Here is a 12,306-nt window from a genome sequence, read left to right as displayed (position 1 = left end):
GACTTGACATGGTGTAGAAACAGTTCCATATGCTGTATTTCTTTTTTTCCCCATTGCATCTTGGAGTTTAAACATAGATCTTCTATTGGATACAACGTCTGTTAACAATATGGCCTACTAGGTTAGCAAAGGAACCGTGTTCCCTGACAGGCTCTGGGTTTGGGAGGGCTAGTAAATCATTGTCCTGATTCCCCTGCTCACATTTAATTGCGGAAAGCATTATACTCAAGTTCTTTGCCAGTCCATTTGTGTAACACAAACTGAAACAACATACTTGTTTCTCTGGGTTCTTGCCTGGTTTGGACCCAGTTAATTCCCAGAAATCCCCCATCTTAGCAAGTGTGTCTCTGTTATTGTATATGAGACAATATGTTTGTCTGTGTTTCATATTGTGTTCTGGAGATTATGACTGGTGCTTCTTTACCATTTTATTTTTCTTAAAAAATGTTTTCACTTATGCAAACTAATTTACTCACATATTTGTATAATACAACTTTAAAACACACACAAGATTAGAATCCCCTTTCACTACCCTGCCCTGGTTCTCATTCCCTCCCTGGAGGTAACAGTATTACCAGATGGGCTCAAATTCTTTTACACATTTTTCTGTATATTGGCACAGATCTATGTGTATAGTCACATGTCTTGTTTTTGTTGCTATTGTTGATAGAGAAATAGAATCAGACCCATAGAATGCATGCTTCATGATTTATTTACCCATTCCACTACTGATGGGTTATATACTTTTGCCTGTAAATTCACTAAAATCCTAGGGTCCAGTTGAACCAGGCTGGAGTTGTAAAAAAGAATACAGGACTAGATTGGATTTTAGTCCACCTCTGTCACTAATGTCCAGGTGGTCTTGGGGAGTGTCACCCTAGGATCGACCTCCTCTGTTGGAGGTGGGGGGAGGGTGAGCACAGTGGCCATCAGCCTGTCTGGTCACAGTTTAGCCCCCAACTAAAGTGAAAATTATTAGTTGCTCAGTAGTGTCCAACTCTTTGTGACCCCAGGAACTGTAGCCCACCAGGCTCCTCTGCCCCTGGGGTTCCCCAGGCAAGAATACTTGAATGGATTGCCATTCCCTTCTCCAGGGGATCTTCCAGACCCAGGGATTGAACTCAGGTCTCCTGCATTACAGGCAGATTCTTCACCATCTGAGCCATGAGGGAAGCTCCAGAACCAAGGCCAGACTTTTCACATTGTAATGTGAGTGACTTAATCGAAAAGAAACATATTTCTTATTTGTGAAAAATGTATATATTATTATTTTTGAAAAATGTATCCATATTCTCTATTATTCAAAGGCTTCTGCTCTTAGAATTATGCAGGTTTTATAGGGGTTGGTGGCACCACATTCTAACTCACAGGTCAACGACTTGATGGATTGTGGAATCTACGGACAGATTTTCCCTGAGTCATGCAGAGGTTTTAACTGATTTAGTTATCAATATTTTAAAATCAGGATATTTCCTAGAAAAAAATGTCTTATTACTTCTCTTTGGAGAAAATCATCTTTAGTCAAAAGAGGTTTGTACATCTAGGCAAAGAAAAGTTACTAGTTATATAAGAAAGATGGGAGCTCATGCTTTAGAAAGATCTTGGTGATGACCCAGACAATGTGGAAAGCAGGAAAAAAAAAAAGAAAGAAAAAAGAATGATTCAGAGTGATTAAGACAAGTATGGAGCTGAGCAATTCTCCCATCTACTCCCCTCCCCAGAATTCCTAATCCTCCTTTGCTATTTTATTTTTCTCCCATCATTTCCACAGACCATCTGATATGTCTTATCTTTTATTTACATATCCATCTAGTGTCTCTCTCCCTACTATTCCAATAGTAGCTCCATGAGAGCAAATATTTTTATTCCTTTTATTTATTTTCCAGTCTCAACATTAAGAAGGCCTGGTACATAGCAGTCACTCAAAAAAAAAAAAAAAAAAGAGTTATTGAATTCATAGAAAATATATGGAAGGATGGACGGAAGGAAGAGAAACACCATTACCCAGGGCTCAGTCCTGGCAGCCATCGTTAGATGGGCCACTTGTCCTTAAGACAGCTACCAGCTTTGCAGCCCATTCTCCTCCTTTAAGTTTCCTTCTTGGCTCACCCTAGAGGCATCTGAGCTTGAGATTCCAGTTCTAGGATCCCTTTATTGAAATATACCCAAGTAGCTGACCAGAAATCAGCTCCCAGAGAGGAACCTTAGCATCAGGGGTGGCAACTAGAATGAGGTGAGTGAGGCTGCAGGTCTCTCATTCTTAGGGAGGCACTCCCTCTCAGGGTGGTCATCCAGGTGCAGAACTGACATCTACACAACCCTGAGAGAAAGTGCTCCTTTAAAGTTTGTTTCCTGGGCACCTCACCAGGCTTCCACCCCAGACCCATCCCAGCTAGCAGAGCCTGGGCACAGACAGCCTTGAATGCCGGTTCATCCCCGCTTGGTGCAGGGGCCCTGACAGGCACAGCGACATGGAGATGCTTCTATCCTTGAAGAGAAGCACAGTCCATCTAGTATGGGAACACCTGTGTGTCCAATTACTGAGCAAAAGATGAGAAGCATGAGCGTTATGAACCAAGCATTAGCACGGAGTAGGGGAGAAAGAAATTCAGCAGAGTCGATGAGGGGAGACTCTCAGAAGAAATGATGTTAGAACAGAGCCAGAGAGGAATGCCAGAATCTCCCCACGTAGAGAAGAACTAAGAAGTACATCCCACGAACACGCAGCTCAGTGCACAAAGGGGAGGACATAGGAGACTGCCCGGAGGATCTGCTAACACCACCCACAAGCTGCTGGACAGGGCGTGGCATGCTCCAGTCAGCCAGATTGTACGCGAGGAGAGGCTAAGGTGAGTGACACCCTGAGACAGAATCCGCAGCCCTTTCTAGTTGACTGAACATACGATCAGAAAGCAAACAGTCAACGGTTTCTCATTTCCAACTTGGAACATGGGGGAATGCCACTAACCAAGATGAAGATTGTGAAAGGAAAGATGTTTGTGACAAGGTGAGTAGAATCCAAGTTAGGGGACTTCTGAATTCAAGGTGGAGACAGGGACTTCCCTGGCAGTTTAGTGGTTAAGATTTGGTGCTTCCAATGCAGGGGGCCTGAGTTCGATCCCTGGTCAGAGAACTAAGATTCCACATGCCATGCAGCATAGTCAAAAAATTTAAAAAAAAAAAAAAAGTGTTGATAAGGATGCCCAGGAAGCAAAGGGAATATTAAAAAAAAAAATGTATGGATAAAGATGCTCAGGAAGCAAGGGAATATGAACCTAATCTTTAGTAAAGAAGTGGGGGCTGATGATAAAGACTCAGGCGCTACTGTCAAGGAGTGGGAGCAGAATTCATGGAGCGCACCAGACCAGACTAGACCATACCTGGAGGAAGTGAGTTCAGGAAGAAATTCTGAGAAACCCCACTGGCTAAGGGGCTGGCCAAGAAAAACCCGAAGGAGCAGTAGTGAGAAGGGTAGGAGAAAGTAAAGGGGAATAAATAATATTAGCTGGACTCAAGACTGCTGGAGAAATATCAATAGCCTCAGATATGCAGATGACACCACCCTTATGGCAGAAAGTGAAGAACTAAAGAGCCTCTTGATGAAAGTGAAAGAGGAGAGCGAAAAAGCTGGCTTAAAACTCAACATTCAAAACAATGAAGATCATGGCATCCAGTCCCATAGATGGGGAAACAATGGAACAGTGAGAGACTTTATTTTCTTGGGCTCCAAAATCACTGCAGATGGTGACTGCAGCCATGAATTAAAAGACACTTGCCCCTTGGAAGAAAAGCTATGACCAACCTAGACAGCATATTAAAAAGCAGAGATATAACTTTGCAAACAAAGGTCCACACAGTCAAAGCTATGTTTTTTCCAGTAGTCATGTATGCATGTGAGAGTTGGACTATAAAGAAAACTAAGCACTGAATAATTGATGTTTTTGAACTGTGATGTTGGAGAAGACTCTTGAGAGTCCCTTGGACTGCAAGGAGATCCAACCAGTCTATCCTAAAGGAAATCATTCCTGAATATTCACTGGAAGAACTGATGCTGAAGCTGAAGCTCCAAAACTTTGGCCACCTAGTGCGAAGAACTGACTCATTGGAAAAGACCCTTGTGCTGCAAAAGATTGAAGGCAGAAGGAGAAGGGGACAACAGAGGATGAGATGGTTGGATGGCATCACCAACTCGATGCATATGAGTTTGAGAAAGCTCCGGGAGTTGGTGATGGACAGGGAAGCCTGGTGTGCTGCAGTCCATGGGCTCACAAAGAGTCGGACACAACTGAGCGACTGAACTGAACTGAACTGAGTATTTGTAGAAGCAGAGCAACTGATACTGGCTCTGGCAGATCATCTTTGCTGGGCTCAGGAAGCATGCACAAAGGAGAATACCCTGGAAAAACAAGGGGTGCCTCCTGCCTCCTGTGGAAATGTCCGTGGAAAACACCTGCCACCCATCCTCTGCAAGGAGGCAGGGGCAGTTTTGCCTTTTCATGTGGTTTCCTCACACCCACCCCCTGGGAAGTGTGGTATAATCTTCCCACGGAGCAGGCGGGCTGCTAGCTAGAGCTGCAGGCGGGCTGCTAGCTAGAGCTGCTCCTGCCTGGCAGGGTGCTTCCCCAGTGCAGTTCTGGCAGTGCCTGTAGAGCAGATGAGGCTGGCGCACCAGTGCCCACACCCACTAGCCACTGTGCCAGCCCTGCCTGTGCCTGCTTTATACCAACTGACAAAGCGTCCAGTGCCAAGGCTGGAACTGCTTCCTTTTCCTCTCAATTCTTAGACTGTTACCTTCTTCATATATTTGGAGAGAGACAGAGACAAAAAGAGCAAAGGAGAGACAGAGGGAAAGAAGGAGGAAAGGAACTACAGAAAAAAAAGGAGGGAAGGAGAAGGGAAAGAATAGAGGCAGAGGGTTGAAACTGACCAGGGGAGGAGCCAGGAACCTCGCACTGGGGGCTGACGTGCATGAGCCACGCGACCTTGAAGGTGCCAGCATCAGCAAGGCCTCTAGCACAGTACTGGACATGTTCTGAGCCTCAACATGTGTCTGCTGTGACTATGTGGCTGAGTATCCAGGAAAAGCATGTTGGCCTCTGAATAGATAAGACCGTTTGCTAATTTCCACACAGCCATGGAGCAAAATTCATCTTACACGAGTTGGGGGAATTCTACCTTACACTACATTATTTTTGCACTCTCAGAGGCAAGAGTTTTTGCCTTGAATGGAAGCTGATACTTTAAAAGTAGTAACTGGAAAGAATGAAGTAATGCCATGTGCTGCAACGTGGATGGACCTAGAAATTGTCATACTGAGTTAAGTCAGATGGAGGAGGACAGATATATGATATCGCTTCTATGTGGAATCTAAAAAAAAAAAATGGTACCAGTGAACTTATTTATGAAACAGAAATAGAGCCACTGATGTAGAAAACAAACCTGTGGTTGTCACCAGAGGGGAAACAGCAGGGGAGGTATAAGCTGGGAGACCGAGGCTGACACACACACTACTGTATATAAAGCAGATAACCCGCGAGGGCCCACTACAGCACAGGGAACTTTACTCAGTACTCTGCAATGACCTATATGGGAAAAGAATCTAAAAAAGAGTGGAAATACGTATATGCATAACTGATTCACTTGGCTGTACACTTGAAAGCAACACAACACTGAAATCAACTATACACCAATAATTTTAAAGTACTAACTTGCTAAAGTGAGACATGAGCCTACCTTCTTTTATTAATAAAGAGAAATGACAACCATATTAAGACTATGAAGATCCAGTGTGTCTTATCAATATGTTGGAAGTACTTTAAATGCCCGAGGCTAGTTTCCAGCTGCTAACTTTGCTCTGTCTTCCCACCGCGTCCCTCGCTTTCCCCGTTGTTTTCCACTGCTTTTTCCGTATTCCTTTTATCCACTCTTCTTCCCATCCCAGTTGTGGCAGACTGATTTTGTTGTTGTTGGGGTGGGGGTCGACTTCCTAAGCCTTTGAAAATTTCTCCCTTTGGCAAGCTCTGCTATTAAGATCTTCCAGCTAGCTCTGCAAAGGTACTTTCAAAGAACTTTTGAAATCGGCAGCTCTACGTATGTTTTGGTGAAAGGAAGCGAAGGTTAGGTTTGTTTGGTCTGGCATGCTGTTTGAAGTGCTTCAGCCCCGCTCTGCAGCCTCCTACCATCTTCCAACCGTCCCCTCGAGAGCATCCTTTTCTGCGGACGTGACGAGAGCTGGGTTCCTTTTCAATAGTGCCTATGCTGCTGTATGGTCACCTGTTTGCTTTAGTTCTTATTTCTTTTCTGGATGGATTTTCTATGAAGATCCTCCCTACTCATTTGATCTTTAATTTCAGATCTTGTCATTTTATTTTCAAATGTGCTTCTTTTTAAAATGGATGTTTCTTTTGGCATTACAGCTTCCTATGGGCCTCAGCGGGTGTTAATGGCACTTTCATTTATTCTCAGAGACAACTTCAATTTCTTGGGGGGGGGGGGCAGTCGAGTTCTATTGTGGTTCACAGGAGAAATACATCCTCTGGCAATTCTGGCCATTTTATTTCACTTCTGTGGCCTCAGAGAGGGAGAGAACCTGAGAACACTGGTTCTCTGTTATTAATTTGCTCCCCAGCCTCGAGTATTGAACACTCAGAAAAATGCTCAGGCTCACCTAATTCATTGGGTCTGCAGAAGAGTGAAACTATGGCTAAGGCACACAGACAGTTTAAGGAACAGGCTTTGAAAGAAAGCCTCAGTGTATCTTAACATCAGTGAGCCTCATTCAGAGATGACTAATGGCCTCCATGGGGGCCTTCAGTGGAGAAGCAGATAGGTCGATGTACTGACACTATGTTTGTCCCAGAAAACCACTTTCCCATTGTCCCCTGGGCAGGTTTTGAGAAAGCTCTCAACCAGAATGAGCTCAACTGATGGAGTGATTACAGGTGAACACAAAAATTTTTAATATTCTTTCCGTATCTTTTAATGATCATTTTAAATGGCCATTTTACACCCACCCACTGACCCATCCACTCATCCACCCACCTACCCAGCCATCCATTCATCCATCCATCTACCCATCCATCCATCCATCTACCCACTCATCCATCCATCATTAGTGGTAATGCCCCTACAACTGCTTTCTTGGTTAACACAAGGAATCTTGACAGCTAACCTAATGAAACTCATTCCAGTATCCTGTCACATTATTGCTGCTGCTGCTACGGCTAAGTCACCCCAGTCGTGTCCGACTCCGTGCGACCCCACAGACAGCAGCCCACCAGGCTCCCCTGTCCCTGGGATTCTCCAGGCAAGAACACTGGACTGGGTTGCCATTTCTTTCTCCAATGCATGAAAGTGAAAAGTGAAAGTGAAGTCGCTCAGTCGTGTCTCACTCAGTGACACCATGGACTGCAGCCTTCCAGGCTCCTCCGTCCATGGGATTTTCCAGGCGAGAGTACTGGAGTGGGGTGCCATTGCCTTCTCCAGTCACATTATTGAGCGTCTTCCAAAACAGGAGTCCTCTGACTATTTCCAATTTAATTCCACAATATGCTTCCATATCCAGAATAAATACAAGTGTATCCACATCTCACTCAATTATTCTCATCTACTCTGATCCCCTCATGTTAAACCTGCAGTATAACTCTTTCTCCAGCAACCCCCATCCTCCATAACCTATTTTTCTCTATCACACTATCACCTCCCAGCCTAATATGTACTGTACTCATTATGCTTATGGCTTCTTGCCTGTCTCTAGCATGTCAACTCCATGAAGGTAGGGGTCGCTGACTACTCGCTAATATACCGTAAGTAAGTGACACATGGTTTGGTAAATATGCTTGACTGAGTCTTAAGCTCTAAGAGGGTATGACCCTCTGGTGCTTCTACCCAACACTCAGCATGTTTTCCGACTCTATGCTGGCATCGTAGGAGAGACAAATCCTCCGCGCTCGAGTCTCAGACCTGCTGCAGACACGTGACCTGCTCGGTCCCTGCACACCTACTGCCAGCGGAATCCCCACTCCTGCGGTCAGTGCAACAATTAAAAACATGCCCGCATGTTCCCAAATTCCCCTCATGGCTCTGTAAGGCTGGGCTTATAACTATAGCAAGTCTTGGAACAAATCTATTTTTTTTTTCCACGCTGGACGTAGTGGATAACTTGTCCACTTTATGTCATTTTAGGGGTCCTCTCAGTGATGATACCCTCTCCCACCTCACTCAACAGACTTCGGGATCCTTTCGCACGATTAAAGAGAGTGATATTTTACAGTAAAGCTCAGCTGTCATACATGTCTTCTACGTCAGTTGTTAACAGGCCAGTACACCAATATTCACCAAGTGCTTTGGGGTCTGACTCCATGCTAGGCAATGCGTATTTTAAAGCACAAATGACACCCTACCCACCAAGGTTGTGCATATGCAGGACTCTTGGAGGTCATCATCTTATCAAATCCTTCCCCACATTTTAGGGAAAATCTCAGATACTGCAATCAGAGAACAAGTAACTGATTTCTTTTCACTGGGCTGGTCAGTTATTCAACCGTGATAGACAAACTCATGAGTTAAACTGGAGAACACAGTCCAAGAGAATGACATCTGAAGTCAGTGTCGGCAAAAATAACAGACATTTCTATGACAGAACATCAACAAATAATTACTGATTGTCTACTAGATACAAAGTACTGTGCTACAGAAGGTATGGTCATCATGGCATCAAAGGTCATTCTGCTGGGTGACGATGAAATGTGTGCATGGATGCAAATCAGAAATGCCTACTCTGACAGCAGCTACAGGAATGCTGGGCGTGCTCTGGCTCAGTTAATTGCCGACATGGATACTACGGCTGTGCTGGGTATGCTGGGCTCAGTCGTGTCCAACTCTGTGTGACCCCATAGCCAACCAGGTTCCTCTATCCATGGGGTTTCTCAGGCAAGAATACTGGAGTAGGTTGCCATTTACTCCTCCTGGGGATCTTCCTGACCCAGGGATCAAACCTGCGTCCCCTGCTTTGCAGGCTGATTCCTTACCTGCTGAGTCATTCATTAGAAAGTCCAAAGTCTCTGTGTTTTGCAGATGAGGAAAATAGAGCACAAAGAAATAAAAGAACAAGGTCTCACTCGGCTGGGAATTGGTGGGGCTGGTACTTAAGGCAAAGTTCGTTTGATGCCCAAGAATTAAGTATGATGTGGGAAATGAGCACTTTTTAATTGCCTGAAATTGTCAGTTTCTGTTTACTTTGGTTGTATTGAAACAAACACAAGGAGATAGATTACATGTATTTTAACTTTATGGCACTGAAACATATATAATATCAGATAAGAAATGAATCGCCAGTCTAGGTTCGATGCAGGATACAGGATGCTTGGGGCTGGTGCACTGGGATGACCCAGAGAGATGCTATGGGGAGGGAGGTGGGAGGGGGAACACGTGTACACCCGTGGTGGATTCATGTTGATGTATGGCAAAACCAATACAGTATTGTAAAGTAAAAAAAAAAAAAAAAAAAAAAAGCAATGTGTGTTGAATGCTCTGTAACTTACAAATCATGTAAATCTCTGTACCTCTAATATGTTAGTTTCTGCAAATTTGACATCTGATCACAAATTGCCCATGTTGAAATCAATTACAACTTCCCACATTAAAGAAGCACTTAGAGATCCATCTCTATTCCATTTGAAGGGAGTTCTATATGAAATCTTTTTGATCCTTCCTAAAATTAAAATGAAAAGCCAAACTCCGGCAATATCATCGAATAACACAAGTGTTTAATTCTGTGAATGAGGCAGAAGCATAATCAGTTATTTGATGTTTAAGGCAAAGATTTACTTGTTTCATTTGCTTTTTCATTTTGGAACTCTACTGTCAGACTGCGATCCTTCCTATCTTCACACAGCTTTTCTAAAATTATCATCAAAAATAAGAAACAACAAAAAAAGAAATAAGCTGTATTTTCTTTGCCTGCAGGATTTAACACATTTTCCTCTTGGCATGCCCTAATAAGTAGGAAAATCTAGAATGAAAGTTGCAGTGTCGCTTCAGTAACTTCTATGAAATCGATACAACTGTGGTTTTCTACTGTAACTCTCAAGGAACATTTGATGAATCTCTTAGTCACTGACAGCTGTCTTCACACTCTATCCTGACCAAGGGTATGTGCCTACACATGATAAAGGGAGGTTTTTTTTTTTTTAAGTTTGCATTTTTCTAAAGAGAGATACAAATATCCCAGACAAATAACGAGATATGACATGTCCCACAGACTTTATCAAGCACTTGCCTGATTTCTTGGGTGAAATTCCATTAAGCCTTTGGGCAAAGACAATTAGCTTGTCACTCGTTGAAAAACAATATATTAATGATGTCATATCCTTGAGTAAGGGAGCTTTGTGGGAAAGTCTCTAATACTATGTGATATTTCAAAAGTAACCAGTTTGTTGAGTTTTTGCACTTTAAAGGAATAGAGGGTTTTTTAAAACAGCTACACACATATACACACACACCAACAAGTCATCTAGCTAAAAGGTAAAATAATTTGCTCACTTCACTTGGTATTATGTAAATTTTCCAAGAAAGAAAATCTTAATAAAGCCTTTCAAGCCTCTATAGTTTAATCACAATGCCTATGAAGAAACAACCAGAAAATAAATGAAAAATTAAAGATAAATACTGTAAAATAAAACATAAAACAAAATATTTAATAAAATATAAAGAAATAAAAGATGTAAAGGTGAAACATAAATACCATAAAATAAATAAAATATAAAAAGTAAATAATCACGAAAGATGGAAAGTAGATACAGAATTATGTTTATTTTACATGTATATGGTACCCACTGGATACCACAAAGTAGGCAATGATTAATTTAATAATCACTCCAGGTCAGTTAAAAAACACAGAACTAACAACATGAATTTCTATGGGCAAGGATACCAAATAAGTTGAGGTAACCACGGCATAATTAATGATATATATAATTCTAGTGCTTTGGCTTCTGAAAATTTATCTTGTTCTGTATGCAGGTCAAGAAGCAACAGTTAGAACTGGACATGGAACAACAGACTGGTTCCAAATTGGGAAAGGAACCCAATATACATCAAGGCTGTATATTGTCACCCTGCTTATTTAACTTCTATGTAGAGTACATCATCTGAAATGCTAGGCTGGATGAAGCACAAGCTGGAATCAAGATTGCCAGGGGAAATATCAATAACCTCAGATATGCAGATGATAACACCCTTATGGCAGAAAGTGAAGAGGAACTAAAAAGCCTCTTGATGAAAGTGAAAGAGGAGAGTGAAAAAGTTGGCTTAAAGCTCAACATTCAGAAAACTAAGATCATGGCATCTGGTCCCATCACTTCATGGCAAATAGATGGGGAAACAATGGAAACAGTGACAGACTATATTTTTTCAGGCTCCAAAATCCCTGCAGATGGTGACCAGAGTCATGAAATTGAAAGATGCTTACTCCTTGGAAGGAAAGTTATGACTAACCTAGACAGCATATTAAAAAGCAGAGACATTACTTTGCCAACAAAGGTCTGTCCAGTCAAAGCTATGGTTTTTCCAGTGGCCATGTATGGATGTGAGAGTTGGACTATAAAGAAAGCTGAGTGCCGAAGAATTGATGCTTTTGAATTGTGGTGTTGGAGAAGACACTTGTGAGTCCCTTGGACTGCAAGGAGATCCAACCAGTCCATCCTAAAGGAAATCAGTCCTGAATATTCATTGGAAGGACTGATGTTGAAGCTGAAACCCCAACACTTTGCCCACCTAGTGAGAAGAACTGACTTATTTGAAAAGAACCTCTAGCTGGGAAAGATTGAAGGCAGGAGAAGAAGGGTATATGACAGAGGATGAGATGGTTGGATGGCATCACCAATGTGATGGACATGAGTCTGAATAAGCTCCAGGAGTTGGTGATGGACAGGGAAGCCTGGCAGGCTGCAGTCCTAGGGGTCGCAAAGAGTTGGACATGACTGAGCTACTGAAGTGAACTGAATGCTTTGGCTTCTGAAAACTTATCTTTTGTCCTGTGTGGATCTATATGGATCTAACTAAAGAATTCATATCCACAAGTCAAAGTCTTGGGCAAGGGAAATAAAATATGTGTTTTCTCTAGGGTTTCCCTAAGTTCACGGTCATCCACACTCCCTTATCTCTGCATCAGCAGGAGGAGAATGTGAGAGACCAAGAAGCCCTCAAATTCATAATCAGACCTGTAGAAGAAAACCCCCAAGACTCAGCCAGGTAAGTCTATGCCTCCTGGTTCTCTCATGCTGTCTTATTTGCAGCACCGAGAAC

General features: G+C 42.7%; 1 protein-coding gene across 5 annotated transcripts in view; it reads right to left on the bottom strand.

Moving 5' to 3' along the window:
• The window catches only part of FHIT (fragile histidine triad), a 1,556,965-nt gene that overhangs the window by 110,949 nt on the left and 1,433,710 nt on the right, over positions 1–12,306 (bottom strand). The window lies entirely within an intron of this gene.

Source organism: Capra hircus, chromosome 22 (genome assembly GCF_001704415.2).
Source record: "Capra hircus breed San Clemente chromosome 22, ASM170441v1, whole genome shotgun sequence".
Classification (NCBI taxonomy): Eukaryota; Metazoa; Chordata; class Mammalia; order Artiodactyla; family Bovidae; genus Capra; species Capra hircus.
Note: the sequence above shows the minus strand (reverse complement) of the source record. Positions and strands in the feature narration are given on the sequence as shown.